Below are 27,001 nucleotides of genomic sequence, written 5' to 3'. Positions count from 1 at the left end.
TGTATGTTAGTATTATTTCTATCACTTAGGGTTTTGTTTGTGCCCTCTGCTTTCTGGACCCCATGACACATTCTTTTGAATATCCTTAAGGATGACAAATTTTTAGACTTTAAATCTAGTTTTGATTTTTTTTTTAATAACTGGAACAACACTTGGAGTCAAAAATAGTAAATATATTTTCCAGTGAACAATAAATAAAATGAGCATGTAGTTATTCCTTTATTGGGTCAAAAATAAAATGAGTCTTTTAAGATTTTATTTATTTATTTGAGAGAGAAAGAGTGAGAGAGAGTGGAGTGAAGGGCAGAGGGAGAAGCAGGCTCCCTGCTGAGCAGGGAGTCCGATGCGGGGCTCAATCCCAGGACCCCAGAATCATGACCCGAGCCAAAGGCAGACGCTTTTAACTGACTGAGCCACCCAGGTGCCCCATAAATGGGTCTTTGGCATAATGAGAATTAGCACTATAACTGATAAACTGATTTTGAAAATGTTTAAAAGAGGAATCCTCAGGTACTTCTGAACATTGACATTTGTGTATCTTTGTTAGGGAGTTACCTTGTCATGTCCTTTGCCCATTATTTATTGGACTATTTTCCACTTAATTTTTTTCAGTCATTTATGTTGAAAATATTTTTATACAGCTTGTCACTTATCTTCCATTATCTATGGAATTTTCTCAAATGCAAATTATTTATAATTTTCTGTAGTCAAATCTTTCCATTTTCCCTTTATGAAATTTCTTTTTATGCTTACAGAAGTCTTCCTAACCTCCAGTTAGATGACTAATCATATATTCTCATTATTTTACCTTTTGAAAAATTATTATTAAAACTTTTATCTGGAATTTATTGTGCTGAGTGATGTGGGGTATAGATATAACTGAATTTTTCAAAGTAGTTTACAAATGATCTTAGTATCATTTATCAGATAACTTATTCTGTCCTTATTTAACTAAAAGTTAAGCTCCATTATATACTAACTATATATACACACGCTGTGCTAGGATCTGTATGTGTCGGTAGATAGACATGCATAGTAGCATTTGTTTCTCGGCTGTTTTATGTTTGTATATTCTTGAAACACAACTTTACTCTTTGAGTTACTATAGCTTTGTGATGTTTTAATACTAGTGGTGTGAATTTACACACACCCTTTTATTTATATTTGGTGCACTATTCCTTTGGCTTTCCCCTCTTACATACACTTTATGCAAACTTCAGAATATTTTAAGTTTCATTAACTCCCCTTCCCCAAATCCTCATGGTATTTCTTTTATTCAGATACAATTGACAAATAATAATATAGTAGTTTCAGGTGTGCAACATGTTTATTCAATAATATATACAAAGTGGTCATCATAATGTCTATAATGCATCCATCACTGTGTGTAGTCACATGTTTTTTTCTTGTGATGAGAACTTTTTTTTTTTTAAAGTAAGCTCCATACCCAGCATGGATCCCAGCGCGGGATTTGAACACCCTGAGATCAAAATCTGAGCTGAGATCAAGAGTCAGACCCTTAACCAACTGAGCCACCTGGATGCCCCAGTGATGAGAACTGTTCAGATTTATTCTCTTAGCAACTTTGACATATACAACAGAAGACATGGAACCCTTCATGCATTTGTATGTCATCCTCGGGCAGGTACCATGCTAACCTCTGTGTCATTCCAATTTTAGTATATGTGCTGCTGAAATGAGCGCTCCTCATGGCATCTCAATTGGAATTAAATTCACTTTAAAATTTTCTTTGAAACAAATTGACGTGGTTATAAAATTTCTTATTAGAACAAAGTATTCTCTGCATATCAGTTTCTTTAGGTCTCACGTCTCACATTTTTTCAGTAATTTTCTTGCTATAATGAATGGATTGTTTTTTCCTTTACACCTCCTAAATAGTACTTTGGAAATGCTAACTTTTTATATCCAGCCATCACATCAAACTCTCTTATTGTTTTTTTTTTTTTTTAAGCTGATCACTTTGGATTTTCTAATTATATTTATTTTAATGACAATGTTATCTGTTTTTCAGTAGTCATATATCTTATTCTCTGATTTCTGCCTGACTGCCTTACCTGAAACTAAATGCATTTAAATAATAATCCTGTGATAGTAAGAATTTTTTTAACTTTAATAGGAATATTTTAGTATTTTGAACATTCACATAATGCTTCTGTTATCTTAAAAGATAATCAGCATATTAAGGAAGTGTTTTTCTTTTATTTTTAAGATTTTATTCATTTGAAAGAGAGCAGGAGCAAGGGGAGGGATAAAGGGATGAGCAGGGGGAGGGGCAGAGGGATGAGCAGATTCCCTGCTGAGTGGGAAGCAGACCTCCTCTGCTGCCACTCCTCAGTCCCAGAACCCTGAGATCATGACCTGGCCCGAGTCAGACACTTAACTGACTGAGCAATTCAGGCACCCTGTGTTTTCCTATTTTTACTGAGTCTCTACTTAGGGGAAAAAAAAAAAAAGTATGCTGAAGTTTTATAAGATGCATTTTCATTAAAATGCTATTAAAATGGGGCGCCTAGGTGGCTCAGTCAGTTAGGCATCTGCCTTCAGCTCAGGTCATGATCCCAGGGTCCTGGGATGGAGCCCTTGTCAAGCTCCCTGCTCAGCTGGGGGGCCTGCTTCTCCCCTGCCCCTGACCCCTGCTCGTGCTCTGTCTCGCTCTCTCGCTCTCTCTCACTCTCTTTCAAATAAATAAATAAAATCTTTTTTTTTAAGGTCTGTTTTAAAAAAAATGCTATTAAAATAATCACTTCTTTCTTTGTGTGATATGTTAAATATATTTTCTAAACTTGACTTGTTCATTTCTTACTGGGATAAACTCTGGACTCAGTGTAGTTGTATTTTAATGGTCTGCTAATTTGATTTGCTGTTATTTTACTTAGGATATTTACATCCATTTCCATAGTGGGCCTGGCCTCTCCTTTCCATCTTTGCTGTTTATGCTTTGGATATTTGAGTATTAGGTTGTGCTGACTTTTAAAAAAAGAATGGGAAAAGCTTTGCTTTTTCTGTGACCTGGAAAGTGTACATTACTTTGAGAATCATTCTTGACTCTTTCTCTCAGATTCTACCTTCAGACTCTCAGCAGTCCTATCACTGCGTCTTTAAAATATACATAGAATCCGGGGCACCTGGGTGGTATAGTCAGTTGAGTGTCTGACTTTTGGTTTCGGCTCAGGTCACGATCTCAGGGTTGTGGGACCAAGCCCTACGTCAGGCTTCATGCTCAGTGAGGAATCTGCTTGAGAGTTCCTCTCCCTCTGCCCCTCCTGCTCATACTGTCTCTCTCTCTCTGTCTTTCTCCTTCTCTCTCAAGTAAATAAATAGATCTTCTTTAAAAAATTCCATGCAGAATCCATTTACAGTAGTACTACCATGGTCTAAAATGTTTCTTTCTCTTGCTTAATCTATTACAGTAGGCTTATTCCGACCTTTGCCCCTCCCATCCAGTCACAAAACAGCAACCAGGGTGATCTTTTAACATGTAAGGTGGATTATTTAACACCACTGTTCTAAGCCCCTCCAGAGGGTTCCTCTCAGAAGGAAATATCAAGCCCTGACTGGGGCCTCCTTCCTTTCTGACCTCATCCCTACCCCTCTCTGCATTGCTTACTCTTCACTGGCCAAACCAGCCTACTCATTCTTGAGTCATGCCAGACAAATCATGCTCTGGGCCTTTGCACTTCTGCTTCATTCACTGCATGGTTTGCTTTTTTTGTCCTTCAGATCTCTATTCAGAAGTCAGCCTTATCAGAAAGTTCTTTACCCATGATCTATAGAAATGAATACTCTACCCCAGGCACTGTGTACCCTACTGGACTTTATTTCTTAGCACTTACCGTCACCTGACAACAGGTTTTTGCTTTTGCTTTTGCTTTGCTTATTTATTGTTTCCCACTAGAATATAGAAACTTTATTTTCATTTACTGTATTAATCTCTAGTGCTTAGAACAGTTCCTGGAGAATAGACCCCTTCCCACACCACTAATAAGTATTATTGACTGAACACATGAATGAACTGAAGAAACTCAGCCTGTAGTAGTTTTGGAAAGAAAAACTTGGACACCTCCCTCCTTTGTCTGTTCTTTGCTTATTAGTCTTTTCTGGGTTTTGTTTCAAATTTTTGGTTAGAATTATTGAGATATAACAAACATGTAGAATGAGTAATTCAGTAGCTTTAAATGTTCAATTGGGTGAGTTTGACAAAAATATACATTAGTTTAAATACCACCACAATTGTGATATGGAAATTTCCATCACTTTTGTATCAATTTTGTTAACCTTATGCCAGAAAATCATCCATTCCTCTAATATCACATGTTTTAATCTCCTTTCTAACAAAAAATTAAGACTACATTGTTAATTCCACTTTCCATTGCTAATTTGATTTATGCTCTCTGATTTTTTTCTTAAATTTGTTAGCAATGTGCATTTCTTAGTTTTCAAAAACTAGCTCTTATTATTTTATAATTTTTATTTTTATCTTTATTTTCTTTTATTTGTCCTTGATGTGGTTTGTTCTACTTTTGTTGAATCTTCTATGTTTATCTGTGTTTTTTATTAATTTACTTAAAAGCTTTATAGCTTTGAATATGCCACTACTAGTACTTTGGCTACATTCTAATCCATTTAGATGCGTGCTATTCTAATGATCATTTCCTAAATAGGCTCTGATCATCATTAGATTTTCTCTTTCATTCTGAAGTTCTTTAGGAGAATTTTGTGGGGTTTGTTTAGTTGGATTTCTTAAACTTTTTTTTTTTTAAGATTTTATTTATTTATTTGACAGAGATAGAGACAGCCAGCGAGAGAGGGAACACAAGCAGGGGGAGTGGGAGAGGAAGAAGCAGGCTCCCAGCGGAGGAGCCTGATGTGGGTCCCGATCCCATAACGCCAGGATCACGCCCTGAGCCAGAGGCAGACGCTTAACCGCCGTGCCACCCAGGCGCCCCTGATTTCTTAAACTTTTGTTATTAATTTCTACTTCAGGATATTTTTTAAAAATTTCTGTGACCAAGTATATAATACCTTTTTTTCTTTGAACTTTATGCATTTTGAGAAGGATGTATTTTAGTAGCATACAAAATTCAGTATAGAGCTATTGAATTATCATTATTAATTACACTATTCTAGTTGTATTATTTTTATCTGCTTGATATGTTAAAGAATGAATGGTGCTATTACAAAAGCTACAATTGTGCTTTTGTCAGTTTTTCCTTGTATTTCAAAGGGTTTTGTTTCTTTATTTTCATTTCAGTTCATTCTTGCCTTGTATCCTCCTTTGGTTTTTTGTTTTGTTTTAGTGTTTATCTTTGCCTAATAGATTTTTTTCTTCTCTCCCCCCTCACCCCCTTTTTTTCCCTAAATCTCATTGCTTTAGGTATGTCTCTTCTAAACTGTATTTATAACATTGCATTAAAAAATTGAGGTGAAATTCATATAAGATATAAAATTAGCCATTTAAATGAATAATTCCCAGACATTTAGACTATTTACAGTGTTGTGCAACCACCACGTCTATATTCATTGCATTTTAACTCCACTTCTTTTTCTTTAATTATTTTAATTATTTTAAATTATAAAATACTTTAAATTATTTTTCTCTTACTTATCAGGAGGAATTAAACAGGATATAACATTCTCTCAATTTAGTTAGGATTATGTTCAGCTGTAAGAAACAGAAAATTCCAAAATACAGTAACAGTAACTTAAATAAGATAGAAGTAGATTTTTCTCTCAAGTGAAAGAAAAGTCCAGAAGTTTTCTGGTTTGGCACTTTATAGTGTCATGGACCAAGGCTCTTTCCATTTTGTTGCTCTGCTGTACATCGTTTTCATTTCCGAAGACCCATAAAGTCTAAGATGGCTATTGGAATATGATGCCTTTTCCTCTGCATAGAAGCCTGTGGGAAGTACAAACAGTTAAAAGAAGGAATGGAGGGCCACCTGGGTGGCTCAGTCAGTTAAGTGTCTGCCTTTGGCTCAGCAGGGAGCCTGCTTCTCCCTTTCCCTCTGCCTGCCCCTCTCCCTGCTTGTGCACTCGCTCTCTCTGTCAAATAAATAAATAAAATATATATTAAAAAAAGAAGGAATGCAATTCTAAAAAAAAAAAGAAATTTAAAGATGCCTCTCCCTTTAAATACCTGAGAGTTCATACACACTTCTAATTCTGTTGGCCAGAACTGACTCACATGGCCAAACCTACCTGCAGTGTAGACTGGGATATACTTCTAGGCAGTCGTATGTGTAGCTAAAACTAAAGAGTTCTGTTACAGAGGAAGAGTAGGAGAACAGATAGTGGGAAACAACTTGCAGTTTCTGTCACTCCTCCCCATGGATAAATGTAGGACTTCCTGTATCCTCCTTCTCTCATCACTCCTTCATTTCCTAGTTTTTATGGGTGTCAGTGAGATTTTAGATAATAGCAGCTATTTATTTAGGCTTACATTGTGCCAGTATTTAATCTTCACAGTAGTCTTAACTGGGGTAAACACTGCTCTATCCCCATTTTACAGATAGAGAAACTGACACTTAGATTGAGCACTTTACCTAAGGTCCCACATCTGTAATTCAAACCTATGCTGTAGTGTCCAGATTAACCACTTTATGCTCTCAACCCTATTATCATTAAATGTTTTTATACTGTGTGTACATTGTGTATCATCTCTTTAAAGAATAATTTTTAACATGGGTACTGTTTTTAGAATCCTGTTAACATTCCTAATATAGAAAGAACTATCTTTTACTCTTTTTGCCATTTGTTTTTTAAAACAATGTATCCACTTTTGCTCTTAGGTTTTGTTTTTTGTTGGTTTTTGTTGTTGTTGAAATTTTCAAGAGTACAAGAAAAGTAAAAAGACTAGTATAATGAATCACCATGTAGCTTGAGCAGGTGTCAACATTTTGCCAATCTTTTTTTCAATCATTCTCCTTGTCCCCCTGCCAGATTTTTATTCTGAAAGTTTCAAATCAAACCCCATTCATTATATTGAAAATACGTCAGTAGGTGTCACTAACTTGTAAAGCTTTTTTTCCCTAACATGACCTCTCTAACATTATTACACATATCAAAGTGAATAATTTATAAATGTCATATATAGTCCATTTTCAGAGTCTCCAGATTATCTCAAAAAATGCCATTTTACTGGCTAGAATCAAAAACATGCAAGTGTTGGTGAGGATGTGGGAAAAAAGGAACCCTCGTACACAGTTGGTAGGAATGCAAACTGGTGCAGCCATTCTGGAAAACAATATGGAGGTTCATCAAAAGGTTAAAAATAGAACTACCACAGGATCCGGTAATTCTACTCCTGGGTATTTACCCAAAGAATATGAAAACACTAATTCAAAAAGATACACGCACCCCTGTGTTTATGACAGCATTATTTACAATAGCCAAATTATGGCAGTAGCCTAGTGTCCATTGATAGATGAGGTAGTATGTGTGTGTATCCACACGCACACACATACACACAGTGGAATATTTCTCAGCCATAAAAAAGAATGAAATTTTGCCATTTGCAGCAACATGGATGGATCTAGAGGGTAAGTGAAATAAGTCAGAGAAAGACAACATATGATTTTGCTCATATGTGGAATTTAAAAAACAAAACAAGCACAGAAAATGAGACAAATTAAAAAAACCAGACTATTAATTATAAAGAACAAACAGGTGGTTACCACAAGGAAGGTGGGTGAGGCGATGGGTGAAGTAGGTGATGGGGATTAAGAGTGTACTTATCATGATGAGCACTGAGAAATGTATAGAATTGTTGAATCACTATATTGTACACCTGAAACAAATATAGCACTGTATGTTAACTATACCGGAATTAAAAATTTTTAAATGCCATTTCACAATGGCTCCATTAGAATTAAGATCTGATAGGCAAGCTTCATACTTTATTTTTGGTTGATACGGTATCAAGGTCCTTTTAATGTGTAACAGTTTCCCCTGTAATGTATAAGTTTCCCCACCTCCCTTTTTGTTTTACTTTTTTGTTGTGTTTATTATGCACTACATTAATACACTGCATAACCTTCTAGAAGGATTAGATGAACATAACCAAGTTATTTTTCATCAATCAGGAAAACGCTTCCTAAATCAATAATCTTCTCTAAACCCTTTGACACATCGTAACGATTAACTTAAGAGACTGCACCTATCTCCTTCCATCAAACTCCACTGATACGGATAATGGGCAGCCCTTTTTTCCTTGCCCCCAGCGGTGAGCCTGTGGGTGTGCACAGTGGCTATACTGGGGTGACCAAGCACATGGCCAAGATGCTGATCCAGGGCAGAATCTCAAATCCTTCTCACTTCCCTTTTTAAAATGCCATTTAATGTTATTTGTTGAAGATATTCTTGATTTCTTTTTAAACAATGTTCTTGAGTTTTTACTAGTATCTTGTTTTACTGGGATACATATTTAAGTAATATTTTTTCTGAAAGAAAAATGTTTATTATCTTTCTAAGTCTTAGTTTATCTGAGAGATGTTTTTTTCTTTTGCTCTTCTCCACGCATGGCTAACTAGTGTTGGGGCAGAAAAGTCTGAGGCCAGTCAGATTTGTGTGTGTTGTTTTTTGTTTTTTTTTTTTAATGTGTATAGGATTATTTTTTTTTCTCATTATCCTTGGAAATTAAAGACCGAACCAAGATATGTCTGGCAGTGTCTGATAGGTGTCCTTCTATTCTGTGCCAAAGATAGGCATTAGTATTTGATCACGGCACTCTTTCCCACTGAACACAAATGAAGCCTCTGATTCCTTAAAATGAAAAACAAAACACTTTTTTGCCATCACTAATGAAGGTATTAGTCTCTTACTAAGTTTCTTAACATGCCCTCAGAACGTTCAGCCTTTAGGGGCGCCCAGGTGGCACAGCGGTTAAAGAGTCTGCCTTCGGCTCAGGGCGTGATCCTGGTGTGATCCCGGTGTGATCCCGGCGTTATGGGATCGAGCCCCACATCAGGCTCCTCCGCTGGGAGCCTGCTTCTTCCTCTCCCACTCCCCCTGCCTGTGTTCCCTCTCTCGCTGGCTGTCTCTATCTCTGTCGAATAAATAAATAAAATCTTTAAAAAAAAATGTTTTCAGCCTTTAAATCTTTCAGGAGAGTTTCCTTCTCTCTTTTTTAATCCTTTTCTTTCTCATTTTTTGAAATCATTGCTCTTCTCCTGTCTGTCTTGATCTCTCTGAAGTAGCTTTTAAAGATTAGGGATCTGAGGCACCTTTGTGGCTCCGTTGGTTGAGCACCAACTCTTGGTTTTGGCGCAGGTCATGATCTCAGGGTCCTGGGATCGAGCCCCAGGTCAGGCTCTGCACTCAGCGCAGAGTCTGCCTGAGATTCTCTCTCTCCCTCTGCCCCTCCCACTCATGTGCTCTCTCACTCACTGTCTCTCTAAAATAAATACATAAATCTTTTTTAAAAATTAAAAAATAAAGATTAGGGATCTGTCACCACATTTCTTTACTTTTCCTCTCTTTTTAATTCTGTGTTGTAGTAGAGACTCGAGCAAGTGTTCGGTTTCACGGTTTTAGTTTTCTGTTGTACTTAACTGCTACTGACCGCCTTACCTGTAGTTTTCCCTGATCATTTTCTCATTTAACTGCCTAATCGAATTTGAAATACAATTTAGTATGTGTAGTTTTTTCACTTTTTTTATTGAGCTTTAAGTTTCATCAAGTCATGTACACTACTCTTAAGTTTAAGCTCAGTACATTTTTATACATGATTGTATTCCTGCTAACTCCACCCCGATCAAGATACAGAGTATTTCTGTGGGGTACCTGGGTGGCACAGTCAGTTAAGTGTCCAGCTCTTGGTTTTGGCTCAGGTCATGATCTCAGGGTGGTGAGATCAAGCCCCACATCAGGCTCCACACTCAGCATGGAGTCGGCTTGAGATTCTCTCTCCCCCTCCCCCTCCCACTAATACTGTCACTCTCTCTCAAATAAATAAATATTTGGGGGAAAAAATACAGAGTATTTCTGGCATCCCTTTATGCCCCTTCTTATTATAGTCTACCTCACACAGGTAACCGTTATTCTCACCTCACTCACTCTCAGTTCTTTTTGCCTATTTTTGAACTGTGTATAAATGGACTCATATAGTACATACCCTTTGTGTCTCGCTTCTTTTGTTCAACACACCCTATGAGAGGTTAATCCATGTTGCTGCATGTAAGTAGTTCATTCTTCATGATTGCTGGGTAGTATTTTTTTGTATGAATATACCACAATTTGTTTATTCTACTGTTGATGAAAATTTGTTTATTTTACCAGTCTTGGCTATTATGACTAAAGCTACCATGAACATTTTTATGCTCTTTTGGTGGACTTATGCTCTAACTTATTTCTCTTTGATATAAACCTAGGAATGGGATTGTTAGGTCATAAGGTAGGTAGGTGTATGTTACTTCAGTAGATACTGCCAAACAGATTTCCATGGTGGTTATACCAATCTGCATGACCATCTACAGTGTATGAGAGTTTTGGCATCTTGGCAACACTTGGTTTTGTTTGGTTTTGTTTTGTTATTTAAATTTAATTAGCCAACATATTAGTTGGCTGATAGGTGTCCTTTCACTGTATCATTAGTTTCAGATGTAGTGTTCAACAATCCATTAGTTGTGTATAACACCCAGTGCTCATCACATCACATTCCCTCTTTAATGCCCATCAGCCAATTACCTCCCCCAGCCCACTCCCCTCCAGCAACCCTCAGTTTGTTTCCTATAGTTAAGAGTTTCTCATGGTTTTTCTCCCTCTCTGATGACTTCCCATTCCGTTTTCCCTCCCTTCCCCTATGATCTTCTGTGCTATTTCTTATATTCCACATATGAGTAAAACCATATGGTAATTGTCTTTCTCTGATTGACTTATTTCACTCAGCATAATACCCTCCAGTTCCATCCATGTCGATGTAAATGGTAAGATTTCATCCTTTCTAATGGCTAATATTCCATTGTGTATATGTACCACATCTTCTTTATCCATTCTTCTGTTGATGGACATTTGGGCTCTTTCCACTGTTTGGCTGTTGTGAACATTGCTGCTGTAAACATTGGGGTGCAAGTGCCCCTTCGGATCACTACATTTGTGTCTTTGCTGTAAATACCTAGTAGTGCAATTGCTGAGTCATAGGGTAGCTCTGTTTTTTAACTTCTTGAGGAACCTCCATACTGTTTTCCAGAGTGGCTGCACCAGCTTGCATTCCCACCAGCAGTGTAAGAGGGTTCCCCTTTCTCCACATCCTCACCAACATTTATTGTTTCCTGTCTTGTTAATTTTAGCCATTCTGACCAGTGTGAGGTGGTATCTCATTGTAGTTTTGATTTGTATTTCCCTGATGCCAAGTGATGTGGAGCATTTTTTCATAATACTTGATTTTGATTTTGGTTGTCATTTTAGCCATTCTGGTGGGTGTGTAGAAATATCTCATTGTAATTTTTTTTTTTTTAAGATTTTATTTATTTATTTGACAGAGATAGAGACAGCCAGCGAGAGAGGGAACACAAGCAGGGGGAGTGGGAGAGGAAGAAGCAGGCTCATAGCAGAGGAGCCTGATGTGGGGCTCGATCCCATAACTCCAGGATCACGCCCTGAGCCGAAGGCAGACGCTTAACCGCTGTGCCACCCAGGCGCCCCATCATTGTAATTTTAATTTGCATTTTCCTGATGAATAATAATGTTAAGTATCTTTTCTTCTGTTGTAGGCCATTTGGATATCCTCTTCTTTGGAGTGCCTATTCCTGACTTTTTTTTCCCTTGGGTGGTTTGTCTTTTTTCTTATTGATTTCCAGAATTATTTTTTTAGTATTCTGAATATTAAGATCTGTGTTGGATGTATATATTGAAAATATCTTCTCTCAGTCTGTGGCTCACATTTTTACTCTCAGTGTCTTTTGATGAACACAAGTTGTTAGTTTTAATGAAATTTTTTTTCTTTTATGCTATTTAATAAGCAATGTTTGCCTACTCAAGGGGGCACCTGGGTGGCTCTGTCGGTTAGGTGTCCCCTTTTGTGCACACGCACTCTCGCTTTCAAAAAGAAAGCCTGGGTGGCTCAGTCAGTTGAGCATCCAATTCTTGATTTTGGCTTGGGTCATGATCCCAGGGTCATGAGATCAAACCACTCATTGGGCTCCACACTCATCAGGGAGTCTGCTCCAGATTCTGTCCTTCTTCCTCTGCCCCCTCACCTGCTCATGCTCTCTCTCTCTCTCTCTCTTTCTCTCTGTCTCTCTCAAATAAATAAATAAATCTTTAAAAAGTGGCTCAGTCGGTTAAGTGTCTGCCTTCAGTTCAGGCTGTGATCCCGGAGTCCTGGGATCAAGCCCCGGTTGAGCTCCCTGCTCAGCAAGGAGTCTGCTTCTTTGTCTCCCTCTCCCTCTGTGTGTGCTTGCACTCTCTCTAGTGCTCACTCTCTTTCAAATAAATAAGATCTTTAAAAAATAAATAAAAGATTTTCAGGTGCAGATAAAAGGAAAAGAGAAACATTTGCTGATGTTGAACTCTGCTAGAGGAGAAAGGAAACTAGAACTAGAGGTAGAGCAGAGAGCTAAACCCTTGTTTTCTGTGGTAGACCAGGTTTCTCCACTTAGGTTCTTGTTTTGGGTTTTTTGCCTCTTTTAGAAGCCAACCTCAGCTTTATCTTTCCTCTGTCTCATGTGGCCACCCCCACCAATTATAGGCCAGCAACTGCTAAGTTTCTTCTGACACCCTGGTGGGATCCAGTTGTGCCCTTCTAAGTGTACCATGACCCACCTTGGCTCTTGTCCTAGTTGCTCCTAGATAAGGGTATTAGTGGGGCACTACTGCTAAGGTCTCATCTATGTACTTATCAGGCAGGCAGAGGATTGAACATCAGTTATGCTTTTCCTCATTCCAGTCCCATCTGCAGTTTGTCTTGCAGAAAATTCCTCATAGTTTCTGGTATGTGGTTGCCTAGGTCTGATATACGCATTTAAGTGGAAAACTGGAAGGATGGACAATATAGTTAGAAACATGTACTTAAAGCTATTCTAATTACAAGCCAGTGCTAGTTTTTTTTTTGTGTGTGTGTGTGTGTGTGTGTGTGTGTGTGTGTGTGTGTGTTTTAATGAGTTTCTGGCCTTCCAAGTTGAATATCTTGAAAGTCATGTTCATTTTATTAAGGTGAGCATTGTTCTTAAAATATACTTGCGTGGATTTATATGTGTGTCTGAATACTTCATTAACAAATAGCTGTATTCCTCTCATGTAAAACTCAGGAAGAAGCAGTCCAGTGATTCATGAAGATGTCCTGTAAGTCTTTCTATGTTGGTCTCAGTTCTGCAGCTTGGTATATCCCCCACCCCCGCAGCCTGACTGTGAGGAGCCCAGAGGTTCAGTAGGCTGCACTGAGAAAGATGAAGGCAATGTCAGAAATCCAGAATGGGGTAGGAATGGTTGGTTTTTTTTGGTTTTTTTTTTTTTGGTTTTTTTTTTTAAGATTTTATTTATTTATTCGACAGAGACAGAGACAGCCAGCGAGAGAGGGAACACAAGCAGGGGGAGTGGGAGAGGAAGAAGCAGGCTCATAGCAGAAGAGCCCGATGTGGGGCTCGATCCCACAACGCCGGGATCACGCCCTGAGCCAAAGGCAGACGCTTAACTGCTGTGCCACCCAGGCGCCCCAGGAATGGTTGTTTTGAAACTCAGGAGTTTCAGACGATCTGCCTGTGTGCCTTTATTTGATAAAAGTCCCATGCGGATCTTGTGCCAGCTGGGTAAGAGACACTGGCCCTAGGATTAGGCCTAACCCAGAATTGTGTGTTCTTGTGGAGCCAGAGCCCTTGCCCAAGCCAGCTCATGAAGACACAGCTGGAGAGCAAGGACTATTTCCTATATTCTCTGTAACTTTAGTGCTGGTTATAGTTCTCAGGAATTGGTATGTAAATAAGAACACACTTCTAGAGGTTTGGGGCTCATTACACCTGGCTTTTTCTATTTGTTTTGCTTTTTATTTATTTTTTTTTTTTTAAGATTTTATTTATTTGTTTGACAAAGAGAGACAGCCAGCGAGAGAGGGAACACAAGCAGGGGGAGTGGGAGAGGAAGAAGCAGGCTCATAGCGGAGGAGCCTGACGTGGGGCTCGATCCCAGAACGCCGGGATCACGCCCTGAGCCGAAGGCAGACGCTTAACCGCTGTGCCACCCAGGCGCCCCTGTTTTGCTTTTTAATGTAGCAAAAGTATGTAGATTTACGAAGTTTTATTTTTGTTCATGCTCTAGAGAAAAAAAGCACAGAAGTTTTTAAATTTTTACATTGTAATTCAAATACAAGAACTCAGAACTGACCCCCCAGTGATATTTTTTGAAGAGGAAAGCGGTAATAGGAAATTTAACAATGAAGACCCTATACTTCAATTGTAAAGATATCTTCTTTCTCCAAGAATTAGGCCTGATTAGGGTTCAGACCCACTAATATGGAGTGGGAAGGGGTAAATCACAACTAAAGACCTTGGCACTTCTATAAGAAATTTAAATAACAGGCAGACATATAGAGATTCGCAAATATGTGCTTGGTGCCAGCTAAACCACAGAGAAGATACTGCATTTGTGGTCCAGGGAAGTTAAATATTTGTGGTCAACTTAAAATTCAACATAAAACTCTCATCTGTGATGGAAACTATCCAGAAACTGCATGGAGGGCTTGCAAGTTGCATAAACTCTCCAAGGCTTCTCCTGTCACGCGGCCGGGCTAGAAGAGCCTGTTCTCCTCTCTCTACCTGGTGTGGCTGGCAAGCCCTTCTAAGGCTGTCTCTGCTTTGTGGCTCACCCATTCACGTCTGCTCTAATGGCACTTTTTCTGGGAGCCTTTCCCTGTTCATCTTCTGTAAAATAGCAGTACCCTCCCTGCCCTGTTACTCTCTGTCCCTCTTGCCCTACGTAATTGTTTTCGTAGGGCTTCTCACTACTTCTTTCTGAGTCTCACAAGAACATGAAGTTCCATGACAGCAGGAACATTGTTTTATCCACTGCTCTATTGAATAAGGCCTGCCACACATAGCAGGTGCTTATTATTTAATTGAATGAATTCAGTAGAATGCCTTAAAATGTTTTTAGAAGTACGGTCTAGGGAGCAAAAAAAGTTATACCCTGCCCTTAGTAGAGGGTACCTTTACACAGTAGAACCTCAGACTGTGAGATCAGCCTGAAACACCTCAAATATCTTACTTTCTGTTCAGTGGTAGTTGCATATTGTCCCTGACAGCGAGACTAGTACTTGCAAGCAGTGCCTGAGCCTTCAGATGAACAAGGTGCCTCTTGCCATAACATCTGGGTTACACTTAAAGATGGAATTAACACATTTTAATTTTTGCAGTAAAAAAATGTTAGTGTTTGTTTCTGGCCTTTGCGTTTGTTGAAGAACCTCCTGACGTTGATTACTGTGGTAGAAGTAAGCTAGAGAAAATACTATAAAGACAATCATAAGCGGAAATGCATTTTACAGTATTGGATACTGTATTTATTGGGAAAAAACCTGCATATACATGGACCCTTGTGTTGCTCAAGGGTCAGCTGTCGTTGGTGATTGTTTGCATGTCTTCCTATGTGTGTGCTTCAGAAATAGCACTCCTCCTGGGCAGCATGCAGACTGGAGCACATACATATGCTTTTCATATTCTTTTGTGATATGTAAATGCAGCCTCTTTGGCCCAACCATTGTCTATTTGAGACCATGCCTGGTTGAGGGGTCTCTTGTTGCTGACTACTCCCAGGACTGATGGACTTGAGTAACAAACAGGATTTTTCTCCAGTATGCTTTGTTTTGCTTCCTTTTCTAGGTTTTTCAGTCCTCCCAACACAGAGAAACTGTTGGAATAAACTCACTAGTTTTTCTGGATGTGTTCCAGAACTTTACTGTTGATGATCTGTAGCATTTGGTATGAAATGTGTTTCACAAATGATGTTGGTGATCTTGAAGATATGCTGTTAAGTTAAAAAAAAAATGGCAAAGTGTATCATCATTAATATAAATGTATTTATAAAAGGTATAGGGAGAGCCCACAGTTAATCATATATGGCAGTGTATGCATAAATATCTCTGAAGCACACACCAGAAACTGGCAACAGGGCTGGGGAACAAAGGGTCTAGAAATCAGAATGAGATGTGTTTTTAAAATTCAGCCTTTTGTACCCTGTGTTTGTTTTTGCCATGTGCCATGTGTTTAAAGTACACATTACTAAGCAACTTCAGTTTGGCCTGATACTGGAAGCGGAGGTGCCACCATACCTTCAGTGCCTTATAGAAGATGCTCTTATTGAACTTTTCTGCTTTATCAGCAGCAAGAGTGGCTTTAGTCTAATTTTTAAAAAGTTCAGGCTGTGTGGGGGCTTCCCTAGTGTAGGCTGGTAAGAAATTTTGTCTCTCTGTCTCTTGGAGCACTGAAACTATACTTCAGAGACAGTTGACCCTTGAATAACATGGGGCTTGAGGGTGCTGATCCCCCTGTGCAATTGGAGATATGCACAAAATTCTTGGCTCCCCCCAGAACTTAACTACTCGTAGCCACTGTTGACTGGAAGCCTTACAATAACAAACAATTAGTACATACTTTGTTTATGTATTATATATTGTATTTTTTAAATAAAGTAAGCTAGAGAAAAAAATGTTAAGAAAATCATAAGGAAAAGGGGCGCCTGGGTGGCTCAGTCCGTTAAGCGGCTGCCTTCAGCTCAGGTCATGATCTCTGCGTCCTGGGATCAAGCTCCACATCAGGCTTCCTGCTCGGCGGGGAGCTTGTTCTCTCTCTCCTTCTGCCTGTTGCTCTGCCTACTTGTGCGCTCTCTCTCTCTCTCTCTCTGTCAAGTAAATAAATAAAATCTTAAAAAAAAAAAAAAAGAAAGAAAAAAAGAAAAGAAAATCATAAGGAAAATACATTTACAGCATTTATTTAAAAAAAAAAAAAAACCTGCATATAAGCGGGCCCATGCAGTTCAGCCTGTGTTGTTCAGGGGTCAGCTGTAGTCTGTGATTGTCTGCATGTCTGTGTGTGTGCTTTAGAAGTGGGAGAAGCAGCATTCATAGCTACTGGCTTGCTATCTCCAAGCCTGTTCTTAGTCCAATGACTTGGAAATATTTAGTAAAGAATCAGAAATATATTCTGACAGCGGCTTTTTGGACTCTTTTGCAAATCCTGTGAGGATATACTGCATAGGCTTAGTGATCAGAAGTAGATCAGATGAGATACCATCAATTCTAATGTTGTTTTGCCAGAATGACCTGTGGAAAAATAAATCTCCCTGAATTAGATAAAAATCATAGTTTTCATTATGTTCTGTTTTGGTCGTAAGAAATCTCCATAGAAGTTATTTATTTTGTCTGGGCTTGAGTTTACTGTCTGTAAAATGGGGGTGCTAGTAGTTCGTCCCTTCGTAATATCTCATTAAGGATTAAATGAAAAAATGTAATTGAAAATGCCTAGATTTTAAAAATAAAAGTCTCCCTCAATTTGTATGTTCTTCATAGTGAATTAAGGTGACTTCACACGAATAATCGGTCACAGGTCAGTCCTATACCAGATTCCCGTATCCCTTCCAGATCACCCTGCGGTTGTTGTTGCCATTTTCTCTAATTCAGATTAGAGATTCCCTCAGAACCCTACACTGGCTCCGTTTTAGCCCTTCCAGCCGTTGCCATTATCTTGTACTTTGGTTGCAGAAAACCTGTTAGATTTACCTCCTAAGCTAGGATTCAGGCCCAGTGAGAAATTAGGAAGGATTCAGGTAGTTTTTCCAAAGGCAAGGCAGGTGTGCTTAACAGTTACATTACCCCAGGATTCTCCTATAATGGAACCGTCAAGTGAGGGTTTGTGAGCCCTTCAGAGAACAGCAGAACACTTTGGAAATAAAATCATGCTGTCCCGGGCGTTCCAGCGCTTCCCGTGCTGGCCCCCTTCCGGCACCATTCCTTTCTGCAATCCCACCCTGCTCTCAGTCCTGGCACAGAGTCTCACGAACATGCCACCTGCCTTTCTCTCTCTCTGGCCCCATCCTTTGGCTGCTCAGTTTATTTTTTCCACATCCTCACCCTCTTCCAGTTCCAAGCTAAATAACCCTCACAGATGGCTTGTTCCATCAGAGCTGTTTAAGAACACAGGACAGTGAACCGAGGTCCTGAAAGAGCTGCCAAAGCCCAAGGCTGCCCTTCCTACGGAGGTCCAAGACAACTTTGTCGTCAGCTCCCTAGAAGTCCCATGGACAGCGAGCAGAAAGGCTGGCAGGTTGGGTGGTGGAATATCTCTTTAACAGTATAATCCTCTAGAAGCTAGCAACTAGTTCTCACTTAGATTTACAAGTCAGAACCTGGAGCTGGATACGTTGCATACTCCATTTTCCACAGAAGACAGAGCACTTTGTAGTTGGCATTTCTCCCCCACTTTTTTACAGCATGGAAACCCAACAGGAAATGGCAGTCCCATTTGTGTTTTGGATCGTGGTTTGAGTCCTTACTGAATCTCTTTGTGAACTCCTGGAGAGGTCTAGACCCCTGCCCTGCCTGACCTGAAGGGCAGTATTCCCAGCTGTCAGCACATCCTTGGGAAGAGGGTGAACTTCAGACGCCTATTAGAAATCCTGCAGATGAGAGGAGACCCAGAATTTCACTATTTATTTCCTGTCAGCAAGGACATGTAAGTTTCCTGTCTGCCTTGTCATCAGCTTTGGAACACTTTTCTCCTACATCCCTTCATGCATGCCATGGTCTGTAAGCTTCTGCCCCCAATCATTATCCCAGCACCCTCCTTCCCTCAGTCATAATCAGATGGGTCTGGTTAATTTTGCCCTCATGACAAGACGGCCTTTTCCTCATCCTCACAGTTATTCCTGTGGGACTTAAAACCTCTCTGATCATGGTCTCCCTCTCTTTCCCTTCCTTCTCATTCCCCTCTCTGTACCCTTTGTAAGTAGGTTCCTCTGAGGTCACTGAGGAAGGGCAGTCTGTGCCATTTGCCACTCTAGGAGTCTCTTTTTCCTCAGTAAGCAGAGTTCCCTTGAGAGATCCCTTCCCTTCCTCTACTAAAAGCCATGTTGGCGGCTTCTCTGCCTGAACTCAGGCATAATGGGGCAGAGAACAATGGCATGTGTGGAGTGGTCTGGCTAGACAAAGGGAAGTTCACTCTCAGCCACAGAGAGCAGACAGACAGTTGAGGAAGCTTCCCCTGGAAGAAGAGACAAGACAAAATTCTGTGACAGGGAAGTACTCCCTGAGAACTCAATAAGAAATCGGCATCTCCTCCCTAAGCCTGATCTTTCTACTGAGAACTAAACTATTGTTCTTTCCCTTCTCTGCCTTCCTGTCTTGCTCCAAGATCAAGAGTTGTCAGATGAACAACACACCCTATTCCTTGCACAGTAAAAGTTTCTCAGATTAACGGATTTGAGGAGCCTTTGGGTGCCACGTAGAAGGAGGCAACTTTGATTTCCTTTTTCTTGTCCCCGTGCTCCCTGGTGAACTTTCCTCTTTACGGTATATCCAGAGTTCAAGACTGTGTACTGCAGAGAACTTTCTGGGGACACTCCTATGTAAGTCTTAACTTGGCATCCAGCAGTGACAAGTTTCCCATATTCATTCAGTTCATCAACTGATCAGCTAAGGTCTTGCCCATACTGTGTCCAGAGAAATGAAGTTAATATGAATGATAGAACTCCTTTTAGGACAGATACTCTGAGAAATGTTTAATTTCAGTGTCTTGGGGCACCTGGGTGGCTCAGTCAGTTAAGCGTCTGCCTTCATCTCATGATCCTGGGGTCCTGGGATCGAGCCCCGCATCGGGCTCCCTGCTTATTGGGTAGCCTGCTTCTCCCTCTGCCTCTGCAGCTTCCCTTGCTCGTGTACTCTCTCTCACTCTCTCTCTCAAATAAATGAATAAATAAAATCTTTTAAAAAAAAGTCAGTATCTTTGTTCTTGCCCATAACTTAGCCAGACATCCATTTGGTTTGTGTTCACCTGAATACAAACTCCTCAGAACTGTGTATTTTGTCCTGGGGTTGGGCCTTTGGGCTACTGCTGAGCGGTGATAGGGGAGGGGTATGAAAAGAACTCGAAGTAAGTCCCTTTCTCCAAAAGTACCATTGCCTTCCTGAGAGGCTACAAAGTATAATGAGCACAGACTTTGGATTAGACAAATCTGAGTTCAGATCTCAACTTCACCACTTACTAGCGGTTTGTTTCCCCTGAGCATCAGTTTCCTCTTCCTCTTTCTGTCTCAAAGGATTACTGTGATAGTCAAATGAAATAACATAATGGCTGGCAACCAGCAGTTACCACTTCATCTCCACCACAGCTTTCCCAGTAAAATGGCATATTTCAGCCACTGAGAAGCTGTGACCAGTGAAAACTGCAGAGGAAGTAAAATGCTGGCTTGTTCTACATACTGCTATCCTGAACCTCCCTAATGGGCTTCTTGCATGCTCATGAGTTTTTGTTTCTAGCATGTGCCCTGCCCTGAGTTTGTATTCTGATCTCCAGAGACCACTCCTCACCTCTTTGCCCCTTGGCTTTTTTTAAGGGGCCCTTCTTGTCTTTGAATCTGACAAGAAGTTAGCCAGAAAGCTTGCCCTCAGCCTCCTATGGGACAGGCACACAGTTTTGGCTCATTCCTTCCAAGTGGCCTGGAGAGAGCTACAGGGTGTCAGAGATGGCCATGGGAAAGAAATGGCTCACAAAAAGATCACGGTGTGTGAGCCAGCAGCTCCCCACTGCCTGCTGGAGCAAGCTCAGTGAAGCCGCTGACAAGAGTCTTCAGAACACTAAACAGGTGATTAAAACATCAGTATAAGTCTTTCCAAACTTTACAGAAAGCCAAAAACTTAGTTTGGACACCAACAGAAATTTTCCGCTCTGGAGCTTTATAAACTGGTCTGCTGTTTCTTCCTCTGCTCTGTGGCCAAAGGGGAGCTCTGTGCTAACGATTCCATAAAACCCTCCAAGTCCTCCTGAGTGGCTCGTCGTATGAGAAGAACCGATACCACCTTTTTCCATCGTGAATTGTCTCTAGCCTCTCACTTTAGTTCCGATTCTGAATCTTCAGCCCTTCTGAAAAGGCCCAGCCCCACTCGTGGCACTGTCCCCTGTAACAGAGCTGAACTCCAGCATCAGGGTCAGTGGCAGAACTGTCTTTCCTCACCTCCTTTCCAAGATGACTGCCCAGAATCAGAGAAACCTTTAAGAATGGAGAGAGGCCTTCAGAATCATCTGCATTTTACAAATAAGGTTCAGTAACTTGCCCAAGATCACACAAGTTAGGAAAGCATGCTCTCCCAGACCCTGCTCTCCCCTGGTTTGTGGCATGTCAGCCGCCTGCAGGAAGAATATCACACCCAAAGGAGGTCAGTCTTCAAGCAGTGAGCAACAGGAGACTGCACGCTTTGAATTTCTGTACTAAATCAGACCTTTCCTCTCGTGGGGGTTGTGGGAGTCTGTGCCTGAAGCACAGGTATTTTCTCTGGATTCATTGAGAGCTATGGGCAGTGGAACCCTGATTCAGAGCAGAGGCACATGGATGGAGGGATGGGGAAAATAGGTGATGGGGATTTAAGAGTACACTTACATGATGAGCACTGAATAATATATAGTATTGTTGGATTGCTGTATTATTGTACACCTAAAGCTAATAACAACACTGTTAACTGTAATGGAATTAAAATTAAAAATTAAAAAAAAAAAGAGCAGAGGCACATTCCAGCTCCTGCATTTACTAGCTGTATAACCTTGAGCAAGTTACTTCTCTGTGCCTTGATTTCCTCATTTGTAAAATTGAGATAATGACAGTACCTACTACATAGGGCTCTGGGGATTAGTTGAGTTGGTGCATGTAAAGTATTTGGCACAGTGCCTGGCATGGAGCAGTCATTCACTGAGTGTTAGCTGTAGCTCTTAAAGGGGAGTGAAGCACACCGCGGATTTTGTTGTTATGCCTAAAGCTCTGTGTCAGAAAGCTCTCCCAGGAGGTGCCTCAGTGAGGTGGCATGAACACTGGGCTAGGAAGTCCTTGCATCTGGCTTCAGATCTCATTGAATTTACTCAAGTGTGTTTCCTCTTCTCTATTGTCATTACCTGAATGTAATAGTAACTGCTTCATAGGGTGCTGAGGATGGCGAGATCCTAAAAGTGTCATGAAAAATGTAACATAGGATTTTTTGTACCTTAGCTAAAGAAGAGTTGCATTATGAAGAATGGACTAAAATTGTGACCACCTTCACCTAGTCTTCCAGCCTCTAAAGCACTTGATTCTCAAACTTCAGTGTTCATAAGTACCTGAACACTTGCTTAGAGTGCACATTCTGAGGCCCTAGCCCTAGAAACACTCACTTATTTAGTCCAAAGTGGAATCCAGGAATCTGCATTTTTAACAAATTCACCATGTGATTCTGATGCAGGTGGTTTTTTAAAATGCTTTTTAGTTTTGGGGAGCCCTGGTGGTTCCGTCAGTTGAGTGTCTGCCTTCAGCTTGGGTGGTGATCCCAGGATCCTGGGATCGAGCCCTGCGTCAGGCTCCCTGCTCCGCGAGGAGCCTCCTTCTCCCTCTCCCTTTGACCCCCACTCATGCTCTCTCTCTCTCTAGTACTCTCTCTCTCTCAAATTTTTTTAAAAATGCTTTTCAGTGTTTAGAGGTTTAGAAAAGGGAAGTGATTGTTTCTTGAATTTCTTCTGTGTCCCAGACATTTACCTTACTTACACCTTATCTCAAACTGTGGGTGGACTTTAGTTAGTTAGCTTTGGTTAGCCAAGCTTGTCTTATCTCCAGCTGTGAAGCATGTACCACATGTAAGATTCAGGACTCTAAACGTAGAGCCTGAAAATATGACTTAACGTGGCCTTTGTACCCCAGCCCTAATCTCAGAGAATTTCTGTGTGCCATATTTTTAATATGCCATGGGGAGTCTCGAAATTTGGCTGCAGTTTTTTCTCAGAGCATGACATTGATGCTTTGAAGAACATAAACCTCTTGCTGAGGTGTGTTATGCCTTGCCCTGGGGCAACAGCCTCCAGTTAAGACAAGGCAAAACTGGGCCGGAGCTTGGCTTGTTATGGTAACTTATAACTAACTCCGTAGGCACTCTGTCAAAAGAGAGCACCTGTGCCTTACTGAGCCCAAACCTCCGTGGGGAACACCACCCAAAGCAGAAAGTAGCATCTCTGAGTCTGTCCAGAGTGTCTGTGCTGCACAACACAAGGAGCGTGATTCACATGCTGTACAGCGTGGCTGGCTCCCCTCCACAATCATGTCATCTGTGTCGTCCGCAGACCCAGTGCGTGTCAGATGCTGCAGATAGATTTTTCTTTAAAGATACACATACTTAACATGTGTGTGTGTGTTTATACAAATTACAGTGCCTGCCCTGAAGAATCTTACTTAGGATAGAAAACAGGACAGATTAATGGGAGAAAGTTACTGAGAAGCATAAACAAATCAACAGATCAAATTTATGAATGTCATGAATTTGAGAGGGAATGCATTCTCAGGTGACAAATTTAGGATCCAAGTAGAACTTGATAAGCTACAATGAAAGAAGTAAATAACAAGGTGAAATCAAATAGGAATAAATGTGAAATCCTACCTTATCCAAAAAGTCAGCAGCACATAGCAAGCAGCATGCAGCACAATAATAAATAAACAGGTTTTTTATATAGCATGAGGAGGCCTCAGTGAAGGACAGTTTAAAATGGAATAGTGGGGACACCTGGGTGGCTCAGTCAGTTAAGCATCTGCCCCTGGCTCAGGTCATGATCCCAGGGTCCTGAGATCCAGCCCCGAGTTGGGCTCCCTGCTCAGTGAGGAGTCTCCCTCTGTGCTCTCCCTCTGTGCTCCCTCTCGCTTTCAAGTAAATAAATAAAACCTTTTTTTTTTTTTTTTTTTTTTTTTTTTTTTAAGGGAGACTAGTGGAGGGGCGCCTGGGAGTTGAGCGTCCAACTCTTGGTTTTGGCTCAGGTCATGATCTCAGGGTCATGAGATTGAGCCCTGCATCAGGCGCCATGTTCAGGGGACTGGGAGGTGGGGGGATCTGCTTGAGATTCTCTTTCTCCCTCTGCCCCTCCCTCCCTCTCTCAAATAAATAAGTACATCTTAAAAAAAAAAAAAAAAAGTAAGGGCTACTGGGTGGCTCAGTCCATTAAGCTTCTGCCTTTGGCTCAGGTCATGATCCTGGGGTCCTGGGATTGAGCCCCAAGTCAGGCTCTCTGCTCATTGGGGAGCCTGCTTCTCCCTCTCCCTCTACCTGCTGCTCCCCCTGCTTGTGCACGCGCTCACTCTCTCTCTGTCAAATAAATAAAATCTTTTTTAAAAAATTAATAAAATTTAGGGGCACCTGGGTGGCGCAGTGGTTAAGCATTTGCCTTCGGCTCAGGGCGTGATCCCGGTGCTCTGGGATCCAGCCCCACATCAGGCTCCTCTGCTGGCAGTCTGCTTCTTCCTTTCCCACTCCCCCTGCTTGTGTTCCCTCTCTCGCTGGCTGTCTCTCTGTCAAATAAATAAAATCTTTAAAAAAATAAAAATAAATAAAAAATTAATAAAATTTAAAAAGGGAATAGTAGAGGACTTGCACTTAGTGCAGGGAGATATTATTTAGCCATTTATGTGAAAACAATTTGGGGATTTGTTGATTAAAAAGCTCACAGTGTGGGGGCGGGCGCCTAGGTGGTTCAGTTGGTTAAATGTCTTACTCTTGGTTTTAGCTCAGGTCTTGATCTCAGGGCCGTGAGATCAAGCCCTGCATCAGGCTTCAGGCCGAGTGTGGAGTCTGCTTGAGATTCTCTCTCCCCCTCCCTCTGCCCCTCTCCTGCTTGTGCTCTCTCTCTTTAATATAAATAAATAAATCTTTGGGGGGGGCTCACAATGTGTCCTTATTACAAGGTGGTGAATAAAACCAGTACAGTTTTGGCCTCAATTCAGAGAACTGAGTTCTCCAGAAGAAACAAGGAAGAGATGTTCCATCTACACGGGGGCACTCATCTAAGAGACATGTTAGTCTTCGTGAAAGTCTTAGTGGAAAAATAAGTAGGATGTTGAGGAGACATTTGAAGTGAGGGACAGTTGAAGGAAGTGGGACTATTTAGCCTAAGGAAGGTATAATACAGTCGACTTCAAATAATTTGAGGCCAGTCAGGTAGAAGCAGAATTTGGGCTTTTTTACCTGGCCCCGGGGAACAGAATTAGAAGCACCAGAGGCAGATTTGGGCTTGAGGGGTAGTCATTTCTAGCAATTAGAAAAGTCCAAAACTGGAACGGGTTCCCTAGTAGGAAACAAACCCCCTCGTAGAGTCAAGATAGTAACAGACCTCTCCGACAGCATGACCAAGAGTGAAAGGCAACAGGAGAAACAAAGAAACCTATTGCGTAGGTGGTAATAAAATAACTTACACATTTCTTAAACAATAAGTAATGATGGTTTTAAAAGTTTCTCCAGGGACTTGAGTCCTCCCCACCTGAAATACTCAAAAAAGCGTTGGGTCCCTAGGAGATGATACAGAGGAGATTCTAGGGTGGCTCTGACTGACCAGTAACTCTCTTTGTGGCATGGAAGTAATACACAAGCTGAGGGCTGCTGCTGAGGTCAGCGAAGGTGAATGAAGTGTAAGCCTAGCCCACAGGTGCTGAAGGGGACGCCCGTGGACTTGGGAGGGTAATGTACGTTACTCTGGAATCCCTCTCCGGGCTCACAGTTCTGTGATGTCACGAATTGCATCTGCCTTGCTCTGTCTTTCATGCCCAAGATGTCTAGCATAGTCCCTGTCGCATAGTAGAGCTTCAGGAAAAATGTGTGGGCAGTGGGCTGGCACATTAGATAAGACTTTTTTTTCTTTTTTTTTAAGATTTATTTATTTAAGGGATGCCTGGGTGGCTCAGTCGTTAAGCGTCTGCCTTCGGGCTCAGGTCATGATCCCGAAGTCCTGGGATGGAGTCCCGCATCGGGCTCCCTGCTCAGCAGGGAGTCTGCTTCTCCCTCTCCCACTCCCCCTGCTTATGTTCCCTCTATCACTGTCTCTCTCTCTGTCAAGTAAATAAATAAAATCTTTAAAAAAATAAATAAAAGATCCTTACTTTAAAAAAAAAAAGACTTTATTTGAGAAAGAGAGATCAAGAAGAGAGCATGAGTGGGGGAGAGAGGCAGATGGAGAGGGAGAGACAGACTCTCCACTGAGCAGGGAGGCTGATGCAGGGCTGGATCTCAGGACCCTGGGATCATAACCTGAGCCAAAGGCAGACGCTTAATTGACTGAGCCACCCAGACACCCCTAGATAAGACTTCTTAAGAAGGACTTTTTCATCAAACTTAAAGGAAGGTGAGGGAGTTAATTGATTGCATAAAGGCAAAGTCACTGTAGGTTGGGGGAATAACCTGTAAAGTCTCAGAGGTGCAAAAGGGAGCAAATGGCAGGTGGGGGACTGTCAAACAGGGTTGCCTGGGGCCTGGAGTTGAGGATTAAGGAATAATAGCAAGAAGAGAGAGTGGTAACATACAGTGGCGGGGGGTGGTGGTAGAGGGCTTGGACAGGTTATGGAAAGCATTAAGAGAGGTTAGGATTTCATCTTGTAGCAAGGTTGAGCCCAAGGGAATTAATTCTCCATCCTGACTTCCTAAGGACCCATCCGCCTAAATGGGATAAAGGAGCAGTGTGCCAGGTCTCAGTAGGGAGCTCTTCTTCTCCACGGGCTGCCTCTTCCTCCTCCTTGAGGGAAGAGGACTGAGGATTTGGTCCCCCTACATGCTGTAGGTAACAGGGCCAGAGTGATGTATTTCTGTCTCGATACAGGGCATCTTCCATACACCTGATCTGAATGTGACCCACCACCCACTGGAGCCAGCCAGGACTTTGTTTTCTACTGAATCCTCAGGGTCTGAAATAGTGCCGAATGTACACAGTAGGCACTTAATAAATATTTGTTGAATTAACTGTCAACTAAATGTGTTGAATTGCTGCAGATGTCTCAGAGAGGGAGGGTAGTCTTTCTGACACGC

The 27,001-nt window shown here is 41.1% G+C and overlaps 1 protein-coding gene and 1 non-coding gene across 5 annotated transcripts in view; one reads left to right on the top strand and one right to left on the bottom strand.

The window, feature by feature from the left end:
- Positions 1–27,001, top strand: part of SMG6 (SMG6 nonsense mediated mRNA decay factor) — a 229,627-nt gene that overhangs the window by 171,951 nt on the left and 30,675 nt on the right. The window lies entirely within an intron of this gene.
- On the bottom strand, positions 1,601–1,704 carry LOC123777212 (U6 spliceosomal RNA). Its single transcript, XR_006775605.1, has one exon. It is a non-coding gene; the product is annotated as a U6 spliceosomal RNA (small nuclear RNA).

This window comes from Ursus americanus, chromosome 23, assembly GCF_024610735.1.
Source record: "Ursus americanus isolate L20-20 chromosome 23, mUrsAme1.1.p, whole genome shotgun sequence".
NCBI classification, from domain to species: domain Eukaryota; kingdom Metazoa; phylum Chordata; class Mammalia; order Carnivora; family Ursidae; genus Ursus; species Ursus americanus.
Note: the sequence above shows the minus strand (reverse complement) of the source record. Positions and strands in the feature narration are given on the sequence as shown.